The 6,175-nt window shown below is 48.2% G+C and overlaps 2 protein-coding genes across 2 annotated transcripts in view; both read right to left on the bottom strand.

The window, feature by feature from the left end:
- Nucleotides 1-620, bottom strand: part of MED26 (mediator complex subunit 26) — a 54,396-nt gene extending 53,776 nt beyond the window's left edge. Inside the window, exon 1 of the mRNA XM_011989895.1 lies at nucleotides 79-620. The gene's annotated coding sequence lies outside the window, so the exon portion shown is untranslated. The remainder of the gene's footprint in view (nucleotides 1-78) is intronic.
- Nucleotides 621-2,313: 1,693 nt separating this feature from the next.
- The window catches only part of SMIM7 (small integral membrane protein 7), a 33,471-nt gene continuing 29,609 nt past the window's right edge, over nucleotides 2,314-6,175 (bottom strand). Inside the window, exon 6 of the transcript XR_001007129.1 lies at nucleotides 2,314-3,282. The gene's annotated coding sequence lies outside the window, so the exon portion shown is untranslated. The remainder of the gene's footprint in view (nucleotides 3,283-6,175) is intronic.

Consider the following 6,175-nt stretch of genomic DNA (forward strand, 5'->3'; position numbering starts at 1 on the left):
CCCGGGTCGCGGGGCGGGGCTTTCTGACGGAAGCGCGCGCGCAAAGAGTCCTTGAACCCGGACGCTCGCGGCGGCTACCTCAGGGCAGGGAGGGCGGCGGGAAAATCCTTCCTCTAGGAGATCCTTCCCGGCGCGTGACTGGGGGATGAGAGTCGCAGGCTGAGCAGCTGCCGAAGTTTTTGTGAGGGCGAGGGAAGCAGACGTCCACGTTGTGATTCTGCGCACGGAAGGGTCATCGGAGGAGTCCAGGGGTGTCGCCGCGGCCGCCCCCGCCCCTTAGAGAGAGTGTGGGAATGGGTGTGGTGACGGGCGGGGGTCTGCATCTCCACGCGCGACCCCGATCGCGAAAACGTGGGGCGGCAAAGAAGCCGCCCCCGGTAGCTGGCAACGCTGGAAAGCCGGAGGTTGCAAATCTGCGTCTACGCCGCAGCTTCTCCACCTCGGCGCCACTGGCATTTGGGCGATATTGCTCTGTCGTCGGGGCGGGTCCCGCGATCTGTCGGAAGTTGAGCGGCATTTCTGGCCTCAGAAGCGCCCCCTCCCCCAATCTGCAGTCATTGCCGCCGTCCCTTGTTGGGGCACAGTCCCCCCGCCCTCCTACCGGCAGAAAACCCCGTGATTGAAAGACCCTTCTACCCGCCTCTGCCTGGAGGTGCTGTAAAACTGAGATGCTCATTCTCTTAACCAAACACGTCACAGGAGGAAACGGAGGCCCAAGGTCACCTAGACTTCGGGGTTAAGCCCAGAACCGCAGGTGTCAAGTTTAAGGGCGCCCCTCCTCCCTCCACCCTACTTACTGCCTTCTGTAATTGCTCCCCTCTCTCTGGGAACTCTGTTGGAAATGCTGTTGTGAGACGGGGTGGAAAGGCAAGCTCAGCGGCCTCGGGAGAAATCTTTTTTTTCCCCACTGTTACAGGAAGACCTAGATTTAAAACAGGAGGAAGACGGCTGATGAGAACCACATGTGTGCCTTGGAGCTGCCTGGCACCTGTTCGTCTTGTATTTGTTGTGCTTCTGGGAAATATTTTCATTTGCAAAAACGGCTGCTTCTGCACGTGGCTATAGTTGCGTGCTTCTGCACATGTGAAAAGTTTTACATCCCCTTGGAGGAGAAAAGAAACACGGGCAAAACACTTGTCATTTACTGCTCCCAACCTCACCCCTCCCAGAATGTGGAGCATTGTGTATATGGTGTACATGGTCCAAGTTGGAAACTGGCCCATTCGGAGATTATTCTTTATCTCATTTCTGATAAGCAAAATAAACATAAGCCTTCCTCAGGCATATTCTGGTCTTGCCTTTCAATTTCTAACTCGGATGTACAGTATCTTTTTTTTTTTTTTAATAAAGGATTACATAGGAGACAATTTATTTTGCATGGGTCAAGTTATTTTAAGAAACATTTGGGCCGGAGTGGTGGCTCAAGCCTGTAATCCCTGCACTTTAGCAGGCTGAGGCGGGTGGATCACTTGAGCTCAGAGTTCGAGACTAGCCTGGCCAACATGGTGAAACCCCATCTCTACAAAAAATACAAAAATTAGCTGGACGTGGTGGCGCGCACCTGTAATCTCGGCTACTAGAGGGGGCTGAGGCAGGAGAATTGCTTGAACCCGGGAGGCAGAGGTTGCAGTGAGCCAAGATTGCACCACTGCACTCCAGCCTGGGCAACAGACTCTGTCTCAAATGAACAAAAACAAACAAAATGTGGGGCCAGCCATGGTGGCTTATGCCTGGTAGCTCATACCTGTAATCCCAGCACTTTGGGAGGCCGAGGTGGGCAGATCACTTGCGGTCAGGAGTTCAAGACCTGCGTGGCCAGAATGGTGAAACCCCTTCTCTACCAAAAAATCAAAAATTAGCCGGGCATGGTGGCACCTGTAATCCCAGCTACTTGGAAGGCTGAGGCAAAAGAATTGTTTGAACCCAGGAGGCAGAGGCTTCAGTGAGCTGAGATCATGCCACTGTACTCCAACCTGGGTGACAGAGCAAGACTGTCTTGAAAAATAAACATTTGGAAAGTACTCAACTTACCTGTTTTTTAAAAACTAAGAAGCATTGACATGACTGAGTTCCTCAAGGGCACTGGCTCTTTTTGGTATCCCCAGTAGACAGAAAAATAATATTTGTGGAGTAAGTCAATGAAAGTTTCATCAAATACACGGTAGTGTTACACACACCCCCAGACATGTGAATGCATTTCCGTTTCTACAGATCTGGTACACCATGGGTCTCAACAGCTATTTCCAGAATGAATGAAATACTTCATAAAATATAATACTATATACACCAGGATACACAAAACACACACGGATATTTAGTTTTATTCCACATTTAATATATGTAAAAGGGTGCTTTTGTAAATGCAAAGATTGAATCAGATAACCACTGAATAGCAGTCTTGAAAACATTAGCAAGTTCTCTTAGGTCCAGGGTGGATACTGCAGTTCACTTAGCCAACTTTCTGCATTGAGACATCCTTGCCAGGAATCCTGTCAGTTATGCAAAGATGCGGCACAAGATAACTACTCTTGCTGTGATAGTTCGTCCTCAATGACAAGTCCCTTATAGTATTTAGGTACAAGGTCTTTTGTGCTTGGAATGCCCCTGAAAAAGCTGCCTCACCTGTTAGTGAGGGGAACCCCAAAGAGAAAGGGAGAGGAAGGGCTGGGTGCAGTGGCTCACACCTATAATCCCAGCACTTTGGGAGGCCGAGGTGGGCGGATCATTTGAGGTGAGGAGTTAAGAGACCAGCCTGGCAAACATGGTGAAACCCCACCTCTACTAAGAATACAAAAATTAGCTGGGCATGATGGTGGGCGCTTGTATTCTCAGCTACTTGGGAGGCAGAGGCAGAAGAATTGCTTGAACCCAGGAGGCGGAGGATGCAGTGAGCCAAGAGCACACCACCTCACTCCAGCCTGGGTGACAGAGCGAGATTCCATCTCAAAAATAAAATAAAATAAAATAAATAGTAGAAAGGGAGAGGAAGTAGCTCAGAGTCCATGATTTGCTCTTGCCACGGGAAGAGGCAAAGAAGTTAGTGTCAGGAGGTCAAGTGCAGAGTATCTTCAGTCCAGCTGGATGGTAAGGGAGTAGGAGGATGTTTCTCCCTGGACTCACTGCTGTGGCCTAAGCAGGAACGGGATACTCAAGAGCACTGCAGAGGAAGCCTTGACCAGGCAGGTTCACACAGCTCTACAGGACCAGTCTTCCACAGTGACACCTTGTGATAGCCAGGAGCAACAGCAGGAATGCGCTCATCACAATGATAGAAGCAAGCCCCTGATAGGCCATTTAAAGCACAGGGTTACTAAACTTACCCTAATGAGGGATGTGAGGGCTCCAGGGATTAACAGAAAAAGCCAGTGTGATAAAAACAACCACCCCACTTCAACCCCTATGTTTGCTTTGGGTTTAACAGGCTGGCAGAATCTTTTTTTTTTTGAGACAGAGTCTCACTCTGTTGCCAGGCTGGAGTGCAGTGGTATGATCTTGCCTCACTGCAGTCTCCGCCTTTTGGGTTCAAGCGATTCTCCCCCCTCAGCCTCCCACGTAGTTGGGACTATAGGCGCATGCCACCACACCTAGCTAATTTTTACATTTTTAGTAGAGACGGGGTTTCACCATGTTGGCCAGGATGGTCTCGAACTCCTGATCTCGTGATCCGCCTGCCTTGGCCTCCCAAAGTGCTGGGATTACAGGCGTGAGCCACCGCGCCCGGCTGCTGGTGCAAATTTTTAAAACCCTTTCTCAAATATGAACTCATTCAACCATATCAGTAATCTCAGAAGTACCTAGAGATGAGTTTCACAGTTCTGCTTGGCTTTGCACTAAGTCTTGTTTACTCTAAAAGTGAAACCAATTTAAATTGGCTTTGACTAACCTTGACATGTCAAAGGTAGCTAGAAGAACTCAATTTTTTAATCACATCTTCGGATGGGGATACACAAAGGATACCTGCTCCTGAGAATCCAGTTTTGAAGCCAAGCCCTGGAACTGGTTGGGGGGGGATTCATGAACACAATAATTGCGCTGTACAAACACAACACAGCTGGGACGCCAAGGAAGGAAAAAAGTCATTAACTGTGAGCATTTCTTTTTTTTTTTTTTGAGGCAGAGTCTCACTTTGTTGTCCAGGCTGGAGTGAAGTGGTGCCATCTGGGCTCACCTCTACCTCTTCGGTTCAAGTGATTATCGTGCCTCAGCCTCCTGAGTAGTTGGAATTACAGATGCGCACCACCAAGCCCAGCTAATTTTTGTATTTTTAGTAGAGATGTGGTTTCGTCATGTTGGTCAGGCTGGTCTGGAACTCCTGACGTCAGGTGATCCACCCGCCTCAGCCTCCCGAAGTGCTGGGATTACAGGCACGAGCCAACATGCCTGGCCAACTGGGAGCACTTCAATAAGTTCATACCCTCTGACCCTGTGGGTGTGAGCATACTGAAATTCACAACTTCTAGAAATTTATCTGAAGGAGGCAATCAGATGTAGACAAATATGTATGTACAAGGAAGTTCACTGAAGCACTATTTGTAAGAGTGAAAGATTGGAAGCAATGTAAGCCTAGCAATAGGGGAGTACGTAAATAAATTGTGATCAATTCCCCACAATGGGAAGGTTATGAATTAGAAGGCTCCACAGGGAGCTTTGTGGGGGCTACAACAATCTAAGCCACAATGTGAGTGGTGACCTCACTGGTGTATGTACATGTAGAAATTCACCAAGCTGGCCAGGTGCAGTGGCTCATGCTTGTAATCCCAGCACTTTCGGAGGCAGAAGTGGGTGGATCACCTGAGGTCAGGAGTTCGAGACCAGCCTGGCCAACATGATGAAACCCTGTCTCTACTAAAAATACAAAAATTAGCTAGGCAGGTGGCACGCGCCTGTAATCCCAGCTGCTCGGGAGGCTGAGGCAAAAGAATCACTTGAACCCACGAGACGGAGGTTGCAGTGAGCTGAGATGGCACCATTACACTCCAGCCTGGACAACAGAGACTCTGTCTCAAAAAAAAAAAAAAAAATTCACCAAGCTGTACACTGCTATAAACTTCCAAAGTAAATTGTGTGCACGTGTGTGTGCATGTGTGTGTGATGTTGTCACTAAGAAAACCTGTATTGGGTTGGGCACAGTGGCTCACGCCTGCAGTCCTAACTAGTGGGAGGCTGAGATGATTGAACCCAGGAGTTTGAGGCTGCAGTGAGCTACAACTGCGCCACTACACTCTGGCCTGGGTGACAGAGCAAGATCCCGTCTCTTACAACAAAAATAAACCCACTATTGATGGAGAAACGCTCCCAATAAATAATAAAATGCAGCATATAAACTATATACATTGTGATCTTAATTATACTTTTATTAAAATATACATACTTATGCACAGAGTGCACAGAAAAACTACTGGAAAGGAACCAAAATATTGACAGCAGTTCTGATAGATAGAATGACAGATGATGTTTATTTTCTTTTTACACTTTTTTCCTAGATTAGTTCCGCATTTTCCGGCATTCACGTGTTGTTTCCCAGCCATCCTGTCAAGTGCTGGGATTGTTCTGATCTCTGGGAGCCTCCAGGGCTGACTCCAGTATGGCTAATCTAAAGTGAGCTTGTAATCTCCAAAATCCTGATGGTGGCTTTTCTATTAGACAGACTAATAGATTCAGATCTAAGTCCCAACAGTTTGTGTTTTCCTTACTGTCCCAGTTTTATCATTATTCTTAGTACTAAACAGAGTGACAACGGGGAGTGACATTTGTTGAGGACCTACGATGTGTCAGGGTCCATGCTGGGGACTTCACATGAGGACTTCATGAAGCCCCCTTGGACACTCAGGTCCTCGTGTCATCCCCAATTCCCGCCTGCCGCTGACTCTGGGGTGAACCTGCAACTCACTGTGGCTAAGAGAATGCAGTGGAAACCACATTCTACCCAGTCTGGGCTAAAGCTTTAAGGAGGCCTGGAAGTTACCACACAACCCAGCAATTCTACTCCTAGGAATCTCCCCCAAGAAAACTGAAAACATGGCTGCATGCAGTGGCTCACGCCTGTAATCCCAGCACTTTGAAAGGCTAAGATGGGCGAATCACTTGAGCTCAGGAGTTTGAGACCAGCGTAGCCAATATGGCAAAACCCTGTCTGTACTAAAAATACAAAAAATTATGGAGGTATGGTGGGGGG

This window comes from Mandrillus leucophaeus, unplaced genomic scaffold, assembly GCF_000951045.1.
Source record: "Mandrillus leucophaeus isolate KB7577 unplaced genomic scaffold, Mleu.le_1.0 Scaffold11, whole genome shotgun sequence".
NCBI classification, from domain to species: Eukaryota; Metazoa; Chordata; class Mammalia; order Primates; family Cercopithecidae; genus Mandrillus; species Mandrillus leucophaeus.